The sequence below is a fragment of the Euprymna scolopes genome, chromosome 30 (assembly GCF_053919585.1).
Source record: "Euprymna scolopes isolate OS-2025 chromosome 30, ASM5391958v1, whole genome shotgun sequence".
NCBI lineage: Eukaryota > Metazoa > Mollusca > Cephalopoda > Sepiida > Sepiolidae > Euprymna > Euprymna scolopes.
In genome coordinates, this window is record NC_136511.1 from 81,959,820 (window position 1) to 81,977,993 (window position 18,174).

Genomic DNA, 18,174 nt, shown 5'->3' on the forward strand with positions numbered 1-18,174 from the left:
TTTTTGTTAGAGTCAACAGGTGTTTTTTTTTTCTTAATATGTCTTTAAGCAAATACAAAAGTACTCACTCTTGTCGAAAATAGTAATATATCCAAAAATTACTAAAATTCGAGTAGAAAATTATAATTAAAAGTAAATTTTACAGAAAATTGAGGGGAATTCCATTTTCCCTAAATGTGTACACCTTGAAGATTGCGAATATATTCATCTCCCTTTTCGACACTTTAATGGCTGATGATGTACTGTTTTAGACCCTAGTGATAGACTTTTTTTTATTATTATTAAAGCGATTAGTTCTACCCAATGAATTTTCGTAATTTGTGGATATATTACTATTTTCGATATAAAAATTAATTAAGTACTGTTGTTTTTGCTTAAAACCAATTATTAAAAAGAAAATCGATCGGTCAACTTTTACAAGCACTAAAACTTTTTAAAACGCAAATAGATCACAAACAAGCATTAAAACAATTTTTTTTTTTTTTTTTTTGATTATTCATCTTCCAACGGTATTTGTTTCCTTTAAAATGATTTATGTCGGTAAAAGTAATGCTTTATCACATCGTTACTTTCAGAAATGGAGTACTGCCTGTCGTCTCATACGTCCTGCTTTTGTTTTGTTTTTTGTTTTTTTTTTTATCCAAAGCTGGATATGCCACCTCCTCTACTCACCTATTAAAAACTGACATTGTGTTTTACTTCGTTGGGAGGGAAGTAAATAGAGACAAATTGTCAGATGTGGGAAAATATTTATTTGATAGAATTTGTTTTTAACATTTGAACTGTTGATCAATGATAAAAGGAGAAAAACGACATGGGAAAATAATTTCGGCTTCAAGTCAGCAAGAAAAAATAACCCCATTCATTAAAAAGAAATAATAATTCTCATCAGAATTGAGTTGTTAAATAATCAATCAATTTGGTAAAATTGACCTTTATTACCTACTAGCCTGGGTGCCTGGCGTTGTCCGGGTGTTTGGAGGTGTATGTTGAGAAGAAAAACAAAAAAAAGTGATAGTAGGCAGGCAGGCTCGAACCTGTATCACGAAGGAGGAAAGAATTTGAAAAAAAAAAAAAAAAGTGACGTCTTTGCTGTTGTGTCCATCGCCAAACCGGAAGTGGCAAAGGTTTAAAATTAAAGCTAGTTAATCAAAAAGAAAGGATGACTTTCAAAAATATTGGCGAAAAAAGAGACTCCTCCTTTGTGAGGGTGAAGAAATTAATGTTTTTAGCCAATTTTTCATCCAAAGGGTCGAGCTTCAAAACAATACTGATCTCGTGAAAATCCGTTGCCTCTGTCAAAAGTTTTAGGCAGATACATACATACATACATACATACATACATTTAAACAGACAGAAGATAGCGGGGAAAATGTGATGTCAATGAATCATTTGCATTTTTGCTGGCCTTGTTAAAGTCAGAAAAGTCTCTTATTTTAACAATATTTTTCAAATTAATTAATTAATAATAATAATAATAATTATAATAATGAGTATGAATTTTAAAGTAGAAAAAAAGGCAGGAAAAGAAAATGGACCGACAATACCTGGGTGGAGATAGAGGCTGAAAAAAAAAAGAAGTCAAAGTGATAAACAAGATGAAGTTAGAACTAGAAGAGGATGAAAAAGTAGAAATGTGAGTTGCAAAGAAAGGCCTAACAAAAAACAGGAGGAATTGAAGCAAAGAATTGCAGCAAAAGAGGGGAGATTAAGACAGAACAGACACAAATCTGAACGGTGCAAGCAAAACAGGACTGTAGAAGCCGAAACTTGCTACAATCACATGCAGGAGCTAATTCTTGCGGCCTGAAATTTGAAATCCATTTTCTCCCTGGCTTGTCCAATCACAAGCCAGCTCTCAATCATGTGATCGAGTGTATAAAAGGTAAAACCGAGAATGCTCTCCTTCTTCCTCCTCTTTCCTCCTGGTCCTGCCGTGCAACAGACTTCGCCTGAGCCTTTGACCCCAGGCCTACCATGAGTACAATAAGCCAACATGGCTATCATGAAAACTTGGTTCCACATGCACTTCACACACATACTCTTTCTTACCACGAGACACTAACCCTTTGCCTTGTCTCTACTATCACACTCCTACATACCTAAACACATTAAACAATTTTCTCTCTTTCTCTTCCAACAGGCCTGACCTATATCTAATTGTCGGATATCTAATCTACGTCCTCACATCAGGAATCTTTTCATGCGCTGCTAACGAGGATAATAAATAAAGTTTTTTATTTAATGTTGGAATGAAACTCCTTCCACGAAAGCAAATTAGACACAAAGGCCGATTGGCATGCTGATTTTTCCACTAAAAATCTTTGTAAAAAGTAAAAAGTCGTTATTTTTTATTTTCCAGATTGATAGGTAGGTCGAGATTTTGGGGAATTAAATAATTTGTTGATATGTTTGGGTTTGTATTACTGTACACATAGATTCGAAAAAGTTGTCAAAAAAACAAATATATAACAAATAAATGTTATCAAAGGCAAGATAAGTTACTTTCTACCAAACTGGATATATTTTTCGTGTTTTTATTCAATGTAACATGTTTATTCAGCTCGAAAACCATACAGTGTTTACCGATGTATTGGAAAATTCAAGATGGCGTTTGACTCCCTCTTTAACACGGTAAGTTTGGGAAAAGGTGTTATAAATAAAAAACTAGACAAAATTCTATTAAAAACCCGGCGAATATATGTCAACCTATGTCAGGGTAACATATATTGAGCGAGTTTTTAACAGTATTTTATATGCGAATAGCAGTTCAATGCGCATAGTTAATTACAGAATTTAAAAATTGTCAGACAACTTCATGACAAGTTAGAATATTGTTATTCCTTCAGTCTGCATGAAGTCATTGTCATAAACATCATTTACAAGAATTTTTTATATACCAAAAAACAGAACAGACCCAAATTTATCTTTAAAAAAAAAGAAATAGGCTTGGCACTATTTGTGTTTTGAACTTCTAAAGACTATGTTCATTGGAAAAAAAAACATTTTTCACGATGACGGAGTTTTATGCGCTATTCCTGGTAATCCCTGCTTCACCAGTGGTCCATAGGTAAAAGAACAAAATAAAAAAATAGGAGGAAAACAAAAACAAAGAAAATAACTCAAAGTCTCTAGGGAAATAGGAGTGCCACAGGGCCACAATCTGGAACCAGTGTTAGGTTTGCTGTCCTTTTTCTGCTTACTGGGTCCTGAAAGAAATGAACTCAAATAGATGGTGTTCGTTTGATATTTGAGTCACGAATTCCATAGGCAATGAATAAAATAGAACTCAGTCGTAAATTCTTGTTTTTTATAAAAATTAATTATTAAATAAACTCCTATTTGTTATTATACAGTAAAGTTAAATGAAAAAAAATATATGCGATATTCTTTTTTCTTTTTTCCATGCAAAGATTTATAGTTGCGTGAACATTTACAACGCATGCTTGTGCCTTTTTCTTTCTTTCCGTCCACTCTCTCTTTCGGTCAGTAAGCGGGGATGGTACTCCTTACAACAACTACTCTCAACTCAACTCAACTTCAACTGCCAAAACACACACCTTATTATAGGAAGGTATCAAGGTGAGTCTGACGAGGTTTGAGGTTTCATTCAGCTAATCCACCTTCATAGCGTCAAAATTGAGTTCGCCCTGATTGGCCAATTTGATAAAATCACTCGTGCATATTAAATCAAAATTTTCTCACACAACGCAATCTTGGAATTGACCTCGAGTCAACTGATTCTCAAGTTTAGACAAAACAATTATGAATACTATCATATATGACGCAATTTGTTCCTCCACAAAACAATATTAGTATTGAATATTATTATCAATATCCATATCCACTCAGCTGAAGTCGTTTTTACTTATTCAGGTTTGAGTCAGCAACCAAACAAATGGAACCAGCAAGGCAACTGGGAATTGCTTGGGATTGCTCACATAATAAAAGTGTTAACTAATCTAATGTAATTTTCAACCATTACAGGTGGTTGGCTCAATTCACCCTCTTAACTAACCCAGCTTCTAAAGGAAATGGTTGAGTCTAATCGATCCATATGTTTCTCATTCGTCACTGACCCATCCTTAGTCAGCCTCGTAGTGTTTAGTCGCTGACAGACAACGTCCAGCGATACTTCATCACTTAGCAACATCAGCAAGTTTGTACAGGGTATTTCTTTGACTATCAGTCCACCTGCAAAAGAATTAAAGTTCATGCAACATGCACTAATCATGCAAAAGTTCTTATATGTCCATGCAAGAAAGGCTTATATATGTATCCTTGTCTAGTTCATTATTAAAGCAAAAGTTCAGTTCTAATCAAGGGCGATTACTTGCCTTCTATTTAGCTCTTTTCACATTATCTCCTCTTGGACCATTGCCTAGTCTGATCTGCGATTAAATGTTTAGTTCAATAATAGTTTGTCAAAAAGTTCCTACAATACAATTCAGTTCATGTTTCTGCAAAGATAAACACATGCAATCAGTCTATCAATATGTTTGTCTTTATTTTTCTTAATTACCTCCCCTTAGACCATAGTCTTATCTGAGGTCAAAGTTTGTATAGTGCAGTCTTTTGGTTCATTCTCCTGTAAAAGAAATCATTAAAAAAATCAAAGTCAATTTTATTTGTTTCATTAGTTCATCTTCTGGGTCTTGAAGTTCAGGGTACTTTCTTCCACTTGGTTGGCATCTAAGTCTGAATCTTCTCTTGCTGGGATCATCTCAGCTTCAGTTGAGTTTTGACAAGGGCCACCTTCGCCGCCAGTGCAGGTAACCTTGAGACGTTTCTGATTGTCAAACATTTTCACTCATTTTCTTACACACCACATCACCACTACCAACAACATCACAATCAGAACCATTATCATGCTTGTCAAACTCCCCACCACTATTACCCTACGAAAGCTGACCTTTGACTCTTTAACAGCCATGTCTTCCAACCAGGTTTGCAATTCTTCCAAATTTACTTTATCCATTTTCTTTAACATTTTTAAGAATTCCAGTTTAGCTCATCGAAAATTTTGGCCAGTGTAACCTCCAACCTTTTACAGGTATCTCGTCAAACTTGAGAATCTGCACAGAATTTTGAACGGAACTCTTTATTTAATCCATAAGAATATCATGCCCTCATTCCATCAGCCATGACTGGGTAGAAGTCTTAAATAATTTGCTATTGTATTTGTAGTACTGAAGTTTGAGCCTTTAATCTTCAGAAGAATGTCACTTAGAACTGAATTTTTTACTTAGTACTTTATCTATTACGCAACATAACAAGAGTATTGTTTTCCTCATGGATTAAATAAAGGATTCCATTCAAATTTCTGTGCAGATTCCTCAGTTCAACAAAAAGATTCTTGAGTTCGACAAAATATATCTGAAGAAGGTTGGAGGTAACATTGGCCAAAACATTGCGAAAATAACCCTCAAAATGAGAACAGTAATCCTAATAATTCAAATGATACAAATTATCAATCCAAAAATCAGAAACATAACAAATAACTACTTAATGTAACCACGATAAATAACCATCTGAAGATCAGCAGAACATGAAGCATAAAAATGTTTCTGAAATTATTGGATTCGGCATTAAATAACTTTAAGTTGATATGCCATTATTGCAAGGGCCGATGGTGATCAATTACTCCTATGACTCAAAAATGGGACCAATGTAAAAATACGACCATGACAAAAAAGGAAAAATAAACTCGTGTGCACAGCAATAATAGAAACAAAGTTTAAGTAAATTATTTATCTCTTCTCCAGAAGCTTAAACACAAGCTTAAATGTCAGTTTAGTGAAAGTTTTTCTATCGAACAAACTGGATTCAAATTTAATGCACGCAGATTTTCTGTTTTGTATCGTTAACCACTTAACCATTGTCACCTCCTTCCTCAGCATTAATAAAAGTGGCAAAGGAGGTTAGACACAAAGTCATATATGGGCTTGATCAAAGTGTTTCTGTGGAACAAACTGGAATCGAACTTGGCACACACAGGTTTCGAGTCCATGTCATTAACCACTTAGCCACCATCAAATATTTAAATATAAGTTCTAGTAGTAAAAGATATTATAAGAAAAACGTAGTTTAAATTTGATTGGATGCCTGCTCTCCAATTTGAATGCTGTGGGTCACTGTTTCATTACCCCCTTTGCATGTCACTGGTAAGGATTGAACTTTCAACTTCCAATGATTTAGAGGGTGGATAGGAAAGGATGGATAATCTTGAATTGAAAACCACGTTTCATTTCAGAAGAGTTTCCGATGGGTGTATATTCTGTACAAGTCCTGGAGATGAGTTTTCAGTGGGTAGCTGTTCTGTATGAGTTTTGGACTTTAAAATTTTGCATGCAAAGAGCAAAAGATCTTTCTCGTGTTGACATGAAAAAATTATGTGCTAGAATGCTAAAAGATTCAAAATTTTTATGAAGAAATTCTGGTTTCTGATTGGTTGCTAGCAGAACATGGCTCCATTTGATTGGTCAGTTCTTACTGATAGTGTCTATAAGTAGAACCTTTCAACTTTCGATGATCATACCCTTTTTTTTATAAAAAATATTGCAACAGATAACGATGATGATGATGATGATGATGATGATGATGATGATCGTTATCTTAACCGGAGACACCTGTAAGTGATGATGCTGGTGCATGAATCAATTGATAGCTGCTGTGATGATGAACCCTACCTGTAGTGTCCTTTAGTCTTTCTGTAATGTTGTTCGGGAACCAACACATTGTAGCCTCAGTCGTAAAACAGACAATGAATAGAACAACTCACCTCTTTTGTTGTACAACGACATTTATTTCTTCTTTCTCTCATTACCGCTGTGGCATCCCTCATGTGATCATCTTTTTGAATGTGCTCTTGAATATCATCTAAGCCTCTAATATGATTGACGTCTCTAACATGCTTTTTCTCCTTTTTATGGTGTTTCTTTACCTGTGACATCATTCTGCATGCATTTGCATATGCACAATGTTATATTTACACTGAGATTTGTTGCTATTAATGTAGTTGCTTTAGAATTTTGGCTGGCCGGAGAAACAAATTACAGATATTAATGATACAGGGTGAACGATGTCGCCCTAGAAAAGATGACCTGATTCCATTTCCATTAGATGAAAACCGGTTTTCTTTTTTTTTTTTTTGCAGACCATCTACTAGTTGACCAGTTGTGTACAAATCTCAAGAGTGATAGAAGCCTTCTATCATGTCTGAAAGTGACGCAATGTTCAACGAGTGAGATCAGAGATGCGCTGTTGTACAACTCATGCTCTCCATCGATCCAAGATATGACAACTGGATCATTGCCAGAACCCTCAAAATGCAAATCTGAATAGTTCAAGGGCACAGATCAACAAAGTTTTCAGCCAGGGTTATGGTCTTTGATGTGGTTTCAAGTGAGAGCCACATTATGCCACCTCACATCTTCGAAGTCAGCTTGAAAGTCAACACCAAAGTGTACCTGGATGTATCGAAAAGTGTGGTGACCCCCTGGTACAGTCAGGTGGCTGCTGACAGAACCTGGGTCTGGCAGCAGGACTCATTGTCAATCCAAAAGTCCAAAAAGACCAAGACTTAGCTTCAGAAGGAGAGCTAAATCTTTGTACCCTTTTCTCACTGCCCCCCCCCTCCTCCTCCGACCTGAATCTGCTGGACTTCTTCGTTTCATCATCCCTTGAGAACATCACCAACATAACCTCCCACAACACCAAATCTAGCTTGATCGCCGCCATCTGCTGAGTATTTGTCGAACTCCATCAGTGCTTGTAGAAAAGGCATGCTCCCAGTTCCAGACCCATGTCAAGGCAGTGATTGAAGCCGAAGGAGGCTATTATATTGAATAGATATCAGCTCTACTACGTAATCAAGTTGCCTGAATTGATTTTTTTCAATAAAAGTTTTAAAATAAAGCTGTAGTATTTTTTTCCTTAGGGTAAAAATTATCGCTTCACCCTGTAGTGATAATGGCCGGTTCAAGTTATTGTTTGTTTATTGGTTGAAAATGAGCCGTTGCACTTACTGTGATGATAATGTCAATCATTGTTGATGTGCCCTACAAGGAAGAGGCGTAGTTACTATTGTTGACTATCGTCGTCATGGTAGTTGTGTAAATGCCATTTTCTCCAGCAGTATTTCAAGGGGAAAAGGCTGTTGCTGCTGAGTTTGTCTAATGACAGCCAGGGGCTGAGTATCATCTGTGAGACTGAAGTGAAGTGTGTTCCAAGAAAGAATTTTGGGGGTCGGTCCAAGCAATGTGGATGAATACTTCATTGTATGGTCTTAATTTTGTTTCTTTTTTAACAGAGGGGGGTCACCACTTATCGATGCCCAAAGGCCACTTGAGAATAAGTGTTCAGGTATGTATAAATATAGAAACTGGGCAGAGATTGACTATTAATTGGTGTGGCTGAACAAGAATTTGTTTATATCGGACTTGAAGACAACTGTATTGTAGTTAACTGGAAAGTAGGCTAGCAAAACAGTTTCACAGCTGGGTAATCTTAGGAAAGAAGCTTTGTTTATGGGACTTGCTCAAAAAGAAGGAAAAAAGCAGTTGGCGGTCCCTTTTATAATCTGTTGCATGCTCAGCTCACATGAAAGATCAGGCAAACCATGAATGTAGTAAAATTTTGCACAACCAGAGCTCAGCTTAGAAATTTTTAATGAAAATGGCGAATAAAGTTATAGAATGTTACAATGGGACTTTGTTTTTAATTCTACATAGTTTCTGAAAAGACAGGTATCTATATTGTGACAAGTGGGCAAATGGCCAGTGATACAACTGTCCTATTGCTTGAATGATGCAGCTAGACACAGGACGAATGAACACATGTCTGTGTGTGTATGACTTGGATTATCCAGACTACTGTTCTCATATTGAATATCATTCTCACAACGTGTTGCCTGATATAATCTGTGACTTTTTTTTTGGTGTGTCTTGTTGAACTCGGAAATCTTTCTGTCCAAATCATTGTTTCTCACATGAGCACACAGAGAATAAAGAAAATACAAACTCTGACACATTCTGTAGATATCAGTTGTATTACGCCACCGATCTTTTAAACGCTGACAGCCACATTTTAGTCTTGTGTTCCTCAGTTGATGTCAACTCATCTCAATTTGCTCTAAGCCACAACCTGCCTTTAACTGTCTCAAGCTGGAAACTGTCTTCAAGTGTTACAAACTCAAGACTGTCCATAAATTATCCCTAACTGTTGCAAATTGGCACAAAACTTACTACCACTCCTAAAACTGTTCAGAGATTAACTCTAAATATATCAACTTTGATGTTCGAACTTTTGTCCCAGTCACCGCTGCACCTTGATTAACAATCCTATTTCAGACGGCCTTTGTGTATCTTCGTAAACCACTTCCTCCCCATTGTTTTTCTACTGACCTTAATTCCTATACTTTTGGGCCCTGTTGGTGGGGCATTAGAATACGCCGACTGCCCCCCTGCAGAGGGTAAAAGTCCCTCAATGGGGGTCCTGGATATGACCTTAAACTATATCCAGTGGTGAGGCCCCAGCTTGTGGGGTTTGGGGAGTTTTGAGCCACCCTTTAATTACCAATGCTCCCAGGTCCACTCTCACCCGGAGTGGTAGTACCTGTTAGGGTCCCAACTATGGGTTAAACTGACATGAAAACAACAAATATATTCTATTAAAAAAAATTTTTCTTCAAAATCTTTGGATTCGGCATTAAATAACCCGAAAGGGTTGATATGCCGTAAAACAAAAACAACCAACCAACCAACCAACCTATACTTTTGTTCTGCTGATAAACTTATTTCCTCTATTTTTTGTTATATTTTCCCCTCTTTTTTTTTTACTTCCTAACACTTTTGGGGGATGTCAATAATATCACAATAGCTGTATACAGTTTTAAATAAATGATTGGAAAGCGACGAACAAATCCTTTGCTTAGTGATCTCAAGCCATCTTTACCCTTTTTGACGATTTTAGAGACATGCTGTCGACATTAATGCTTAGGTTACATTCACAAAAAAACTTCTGGATATTAGTGTTGCAGAGGGAGTATATGGGAGATGGATTTTGCCTCTTCAAAATACAAAGTGGTCATTGTACACAGCTGGTTTTAGTTGCTAGTCTGTGCTCCATTGCTGCACTGTGTTCAGGTCTGATTTAAAAACAGATTTTTAGAGTCCAGATGTAATATTTTATATTAAACAAACATTAAAGAGACAGTTTTCACATGGTCGTTTATTGTTAAATGTGTACTTCTGCACATGTGCAGTTTTGAAAAAATCAAATAATAAAAGCCCTTTCATACATACGATGCATAGGGTGTTTATATGCGCCAATCCTTCCTTCATAGTCACATGCTTTGTCATTCATGACTAGTTGTTTCCTGTTTCCTGTGTGGTTGTTTCATCTAGTAGCTATTGTTACATGTGTGATAAAAGGTGGGGATTTAAGCAACAAATAAACATAGGGTTTTGATAAGAAATTTCCAAGAAGAATGAAAACTGTTTACCTTTGTAACACGTTGCTCAAAAGAGGGGGGGTACAAGGCAATTTACGGGAAAGCAAAAACCCAAGTATTTTCTCTTTATTGCATATGTGACACAGCAAAAATAAAATAATAAAGCAAGTGAATGGAAACGCAAGGACGAACACAATTAAAAATGTGAGAAAATAATGAAATAATAAACACTTTTCCAAACAATACAAAAATAGATTTATTTAAGGAAAAAAAAGAAGAGTTTAACAAGAGAAAAAGAAATGTATTCAAAATTATGGAATCTGGAGTATATCTACATGTATGGAAATGAGCGAAAGTCCTTTTGGGTGGGTGGAGGTGAGGGGGGTAATCAAAGTCTTTGCACTTGCAAGTTTCTTTTGTTTTCCCCTTTTTTTTTTGTTTCTTTTGCTGGGATGTTTCACAACTCGACGACGACGCAGTTAATCCAAGATATTGCCTTCGGTGTGGAAAAAGTTCACATAGCCATCTCCCATGTTTTCTTTTCTTGCTCGCGCGTAATATATCTGTCTCTTTCGTGAGGGATAAGATATCACATCGTACATTCGGCATCCATATCTCTTTCGCATGATGGGAAAAAGCCATTGTCTCTTTCGTGAGGAAGTAAATTCATCGCATTCTCTCGCATGACTGGAGAAGGTTGCGTCATCCGCGTCTCGTATATCCATATCCTTTTCGCATTAAGGGAAGAAGTCGCCCCCATCATCTGACAAGGAGAGAGACCTCTCAACAGGTCAGCGACCCAAACCGAAAAGAGCGACTTCCGCTAGTGTCCAGTTAAAAAAAGGGAAAAGGGGAAGCAATAACTCTTCTGGTCTCTTCACAATCCGGTCTAAAAATAGACTTGACGAAATCTCCAGCCGGTAAAGTCTCTGCAACTTTTAAAGGGGTGGGGGGTACATTAGTAGACTTTTGCTCAGTTCCAAAACGACTACTGCATTAGCCTATCTTGTGGGAATCTTGTTTTACTTTATCTCGGTGACGAAATATGAAAAACAAAAGCGATATATCTCGTCAGCCTAAAATTAAGTATTTAAATTTTGATTTAAATACATAGTCCAATTTAAAGATCATGTCACACTGTTGATTGACTGTTCAATGTAAAAGGAATCTACTGATGCATAGAACACAGCAGAGACTTGCAGAGGTTTCAAAGTTTTTATTGAAGAGAGAAAGTTTGTTCACTAGTGGGAGAGACTAATTGGGCTAAAAATAAGTTCTTATTTTTTTTTATTTGAGGGATTGAGAGACACAGACGGCAGACATCAAGGTGACATTCATTTAGAGTCTCTTTACATTTCAGACGCATGTCACCTGCCATGCTTCCCAACTCCAACTCTTAGAAACTCTGTTATGCCACCCAAACATGTGACGTAATTTCTATGTCATATCATTTGACACCTTCATTTCTAGTGCATTTTGTCTAAGGGGCTAACCTTTAAACTCCTGTCTCAATCATGCTAGCTGCAGCTGGATCTGTTTCCATTTGCCATCAGATATTCTGACATGTACTTTGTGACTCTCACCAAAATTCAACTAGTTAACATAATCTCTAATTACTGGCATAGGTTACCAATATATAACACGGGATCTGTTCATTTTATTTCAAGGTACGGTTTCATATCATCTGTATATTTCAGTGCCGTTAAGTATTGACTTATCAACATCTGCACATTTCCATTGGTTAAGTTGACGTGCCGGTTAATCAATTGGAATAAATATTATTTGAGAGGGGGGGGGGTTATACATAAAACGTAAAGATTTAGACATGAAAGAAAGAAATTTAAACAGATTATTATCCAAGAATGGTCTTTTGTCCAGGAGATTTATTGCAGTCACAGGTCAAGCCATTTTCTCTACACATTTCCATTATTGCCAAATGTCGAACACATTCTCTTATGTTTTGTGATAGTGACAAAAAACAAGGCCTTGCTTCTTCTTTGGTAAGCCTTTAAATATAAACCATATACCTATATCTTGCTTTCAATCAGTATATGCCTTTTTATTGAACAAAACAGGTGGATAATTTTAAACAAATGTGTTTCACTATTTGCTTTTTCTATTAATGTTGATTTACTGTTCACATAACTCCAATCATAGACGCACGGCCGATTATCAGAATCTTTATACTTATTTTAAAGTGTTTATTTACTTCGAATTACAACTAGTCTTAAAACGTAAGTAAAACAAAAACCAAATGGCTAACATGAGATCGTCATCTGAAGAATGAAGGGGGAATCTAGATAACGGTTCAAAAATTGAAGTTGACGCAATAAATATTACAAAATCCATGCCGTGAATTTCTATAGGTGCCGTAAGTAAAACCAAACATCTACCGATTTAAATAAGTGTTTTTACTTATTTTAAAGCGTTTATTTACTTCAAAACACAACTAGTGTTGAGACTTCAAGTAAAACAAGAACGAAAAATATGAATTTCATTTCATAGAAGGGGACAGGTGTAATGCATGTTGTCCTAATGGGTGCTGTAATGGATTATGAAATTGGATATGCCAAGTTTGAATTCTCGCTTATCTATTGTCATCATTAATACTTATGAGAAAGGTATAGTTTCATAATTTTCTTCCAGTTATAAAAAAAAGTGACTTGTGTTCAATTAATTGTATGCATAGAGACTAAGAGAAATATAATATAGATATTTACCATATGAAAGATGGATATAATTTGTTTTTGCGCAGGAGTTCCCTGAGATACCTAAATTTGTTTTAGGTTAAGTATCCTGGTTCAATTGTGCTTAAGAAGGTTGAAAAATGCTGTTCTCGAAAGAAAACCATATGTACAGTTAAAATGGCATCAGGAATTTGTCACTAATGAGTTGTTTACAGAAGGTGTTGTTGGTTTATATTTGACTTAAAAAGCTTCCGCATAAAAAAGGTAGCCTATAAAAGGTTACGCAAGACAAATGAACACAAAAGAAAAAATACATTTCCAACTTCTTAATGTACTCCATTTTTGCACATATAAAATTAATAGTATCATGTGTGATTAAACTGAAAAGGATAACCTATTAATAAAATGTTTGAAATATAGTTTCAACTACTTTCTAATTTTTTTTTTATTTTTTATTTTTCTTCCTTTGAAGTTTGTAATGCTGGGTATGGGGCAGCCAAACCAGCTGCCAACATTGCCCCGCTTTTTATTGAAACCAACCGAGAGCTCTTTTTAGTGTCCTCGCTGTTCCCTTAAGTGCAATTGTCTGGATCTCTTTTGCACTTGGTTCACCCGAGATATTAAATGAATAGAATTAGACGTGGCTTGAGAGCTTAAAAAATGAGATTTCTAAATATGAAACTTTTTTTTTTCTAAAAGTTTGTTTTAATTTTATAAGCTATATTCTCACACTGGAAACGTATTGTCAGTATCCCAAACCAAATTCGTGCTACCTGATCAGGCTGTCTGAAAATACCAGCTCCTTTCATGAAGCAAACGTTGATGTTATTGTTTTGTTTTTTTTCTTGTTGCAAAACTCCATCACGTTCTGCAAAGCTAAAAACAAAACAATTTATTTATCCCTACAAAGCAACAAACTAACACAAATAAAATATTTAAGGATATGAAGAATTAGAAGCATAAAACCTTTTTTTTCAAATATTAGTTCAATAAGCAGTCTTCTATATACGAGTCAGATGCAAGTTGATCATTCATAACATTAATTCGTTTATGCTGCTAAAATATAATTTAGTCAAACTTTTTTTTTTAGTATAAAGTTCTTGAGAAAAATATGAATTTCATTTTATAGAAGGGGAGAGGTGTAGTGCATGTCGATACATAACTCAAACGGTATTACTCTAAACCAATTTTTAAACGAGTTCTTCAAATCTAAATTAATGCAAAATAACCTGACTTCACAAATCGATAAACGTTCCATTATCGTATTTTACTTATACGGTAAAACATTCTAACTCGAGATAGATAAAGCCAAAAACATCCATGCATTAATATGGGAGGGGAGACTATTTTCAAATATCGTCCTAAATTGGAAATGGAGTAACGGACTTATATTAAATAGATATTAATAAGTCCCTTGTACCTAATTTTTTTTTTTTTTTTACCTTTTCATTTTTTTAAATGGAGAGTTGATAATGCACTGTGGATATGTTATCAGCAGCTCCAATAACTCTCGCTTCTCCTTTTTTGTCCCTCAGTCCTCATTTCTAATGAGTTATTTTTCTGGCAAAGGGTGAAGAAAAAGCTGCTTTCCAGGTCGGTAGTACTTCGTGAACAGTAGCCTGAGATGTCGGAAATTTTCTGTTTCTATGTCTATCCTTGTGGCCATGTCACTAGAAAGGGTGCTGGAGGTAAATGTTTCATCTGGGCTGACGTTATCCGCCTGATAGTCAAGAACCCGAACCTTGGATTAACCACTAAGGAGGCTGTCCTATAAGCAGTTGCAAAGTACTGGGGCTGCTGTATTGCCATTTGGTGAATGAATTCTGGACCATGCAGTAGTTTCTGGTGGGGCCTCTCGATGCCATACTAGTGGGTAATTGTTACAGCTTTACCTTATCATGTGCTACAAAAAAAAAAAAATCCTGTCTTTTTCTCTCTTACTTTCCCTCTCTGTCCTGCTCTAACCAAGTCTGTTGACCTGTTCCACAAGTCCGAAAACCTCAACATGAAATATCTCCAGAAAAAAAAACACAAATAAACCTAGAACCCCATCCTCCAACATAGACCCCTACTACCATGTCTCCTTTTCCAACATCAGGGGTCTACGTTCCAACTTCCAGAGGTTGAAACCCAATTACAGGAGACGAAACCGAACATATTCTTCCTAAGTGAAACTGGCATAGGGCCGACCACTTCCCTAAAAGAGTTCATAATGAAAGGATACTCTAACTTAACATCTAAATCTGACCCCCATGGCATGGAATATGTGCCTACATTAAAGATGGCTTTCCGATATCTCCAGAGAAAACCCTAATTTACCTTATATGTGCTTCCAGGTTGCATTTGCTTACACCACCACATTTATATTTGCCCTCTGTTGCCCCCATAACAGCGGGGTTACTATCTTTAAGAGTATATCTAAGAAAATTGACCACATCCTGTCTGCTCATCCTTCAGCTAACATTCACGTTTGTGGTGACTTCAATGTCCATAATGTGGAATGGCTGACCCACTCAAATGAGACAGATGATGAGGGGAGGTTCTGTCATGATTTTGCCATTGCCTATGACCTCACTCAGATTGTTCACGAACCCACCTGTGTCCCCGATACTATCGGTCAGTATGTAAGCCTTCTAGATCTTTTTCTCACAACTTCCCTTGAGCTATGTTCATGTTCCATTCTATCTCCTCTGGGATCCTCCGACCACTCTGTTAAGATAAAAATGAAATGTAATAAGTCTTCAGACGTACCTCTCCACCGTACTCTATATCGGTATTCTATGGCTGACTGGGATAGTTTCCGTACATTCATATCTGATCTATCTCTGCATTCCATATTTAAAAAGGATGTGCTCTCTATAATATCAGACTTGACCGAATGGTTAATTGTAGGCATAGACCGATTCATACGATCCAAAAAATTCCAACAAAAACCTAACAGCCAGCCATGGTTCTACTCAGAATGTGCTGCTGCCATCGCGCACAGAAATCACTTTTTCCATAGCTACCAACGTAATATGTGTACTGAGACTAAAGCTGCTTTCACGACTGCCAGCAACCACTACAAAAGAGTAATAAAAAATGCAAGAGAGCTATATGTTCAGTCCGTTAAATCCAAAGTAGCTGAGCAGTGGCTTGGTTCCCACCAGTTCTGGCAAATAGCAAACAGTATCCTGAACAGAAGCGTGCGTTCCATCCCAACTATAATTAATGGACCTGAGGTCATCTCGTCAGCATCAGATAAGGCCAAACTCTTTGCCAAGAACTTTGCAGCTAATTCTACTCTATGCGACGAAGGGAATCAACTCCCCGTATTTCCTCCTATAACAGATAACACGCTATGCAGCATACAAATATCTGTGCATGAGGTCACCAAGCTAATCAAGAACCTTGATTCCAGTAAAGCAACTGGCCCTGATGGCATTCTAATTATAGTGTTGAAAAAGCTTCAACCAGAACTTGCTCCCATACTTACAAAACTGTTTAAGCATTGCCATAAGGAGAAGTGCTTTCCAACACCTTGGAAAATCTCATCAGTATGTCCTGTATTTAAGCATTTAGGTGAAAAGCCATCTCCCTCTCAGTACAGACCAATGTCTCCTGTGTGTCACGAGTAAGCTGCTGGAATCCATATTAAATAGAGAAATAGTAAACCACCTCAGCAGAAATAAGCTTCTTAGTGACACGCAATATGGTTTCCGTTCTTCAAGATCTACAGCAGATGTGCTAATGGTTATATCTCATAGGATTAGTAAATCTCTTGACAAAGGCTTCCTGTTATATCTCATAGGATTAGTAAATCTCTTGACAAAGGCTTCCTTTCTAGGGCAATTGCTCTTGACATCAAATACCTTCGATAAGGTATCTCATAAAGGCCTACTTCACAAGATTTCCAGCCCAGCTACGGTATAACTGGAAATGTTTTCTCGATTATTAAATCATTTCTCTCTGATAGGCTCATAAGAGTAGTGGTTGATGGGCAGAAATCAGAGGCCCACAGAATTAATGCTGGAGTCCCCCAGGGGTCCATCCTGGGCCCAACTCTCTTCGTGATCTACATCAATGATCTCCCAAAACACATACTTAAATTATTCGTTGACGTCTATGCTGATGACACGACCATCTATGGCAACACATCAAAGGCCATAAATTACAAAGTTCTCTCTGATTCTCTCTCCTCTGATCTTGAGTGCATGATACAGTGAGGGAAGAGGTGGCTGGTTACTTTTAATGCATCTAAAACCAAGCTCCTATCTTTACATCATCAACGCTCTGATCCCATCTGGCATCAATTGAAATGGATGGTTCTTGTCTTGGGGAGTCTCCATGTTTTGACAAGCTTCTGTGTTTGACCTTTACTCCTGATCTGAAGTGGAACACATACATTAAGTCTGTTGCCAAGGTTGCTGGGAAAATGGTGGGATCCTTCTACTGCTCCAGAAAATATCTCACTACTGATGCAATTCTCTATCTATATAAAAGCCAAGTACATCAAAGGATGGAGTACTGCTGCCACATCTGGGCAAGAGCTGCTAAAAACAGCCTATCCTGTCTTGACAGAGTACAAAATAGACTTCGCGGCGTAGTGGGGGATGCCCTTTTCTCTTCCCTGCAACCTCTCTCCCACAGAAGAGACGTTGCGAGCCTATCTTTGTTTTATCATTATTTCCATGGTAGGTGCTCGTCTGAGCTCCAATCTCTTGTCCCTTCTCACCAATCTTTCACGATAAACACCCGTCTAGCTGAAACCACTGTCAATAATTTTCCCCACTCTTTATCTGTGCCTAAATCAAAACGTAGATTCCATGAACAAAGCTTCTTTCTAAGAAGTGCACGCCTGTGGAACTCTCTTCCGTTTGCCTATTTCCCACCTGACTACAACTTGGATGTCTTCAAGTCTAACATAAACAAATTCCTGATGAACCGCCCCCTTAAGTAAGACACTTTATCAAAACTCCAATACTAACGATTACTACTATACTTTCTGGACCTTGATAAATGGTGACCTCCATGTAAAAAAAAAATAAATAAAAT

The 18,174-nt window shown here is 36.8% G+C and overlaps 1 protein-coding gene across 3 annotated transcripts in view; it reads left to right on the forward strand.

Moving 5' to 3' along the window:
* Positions 1 to 18,174, forward strand: part of LOC145254855 (dynein regulatory complex protein 1-like) — a 164,491-nt gene that overhangs the window by 43,895 nt on the left and 102,422 nt on the right. The window contains exon 2 of one of the 3 annotated variants that reach the window (XM_080113710.1): positions 2,564 to 2,634. The exons of the other annotated variants lie outside the window; for them this stretch is intronic. The gene's annotated coding sequence lies outside the window, so the exon portion shown is untranslated. The remainder of the gene's footprint in view (positions 1 to 2,563; positions 2,635 to 18,174) is intronic. 3 annotated transcript variants of the gene reach the window in all.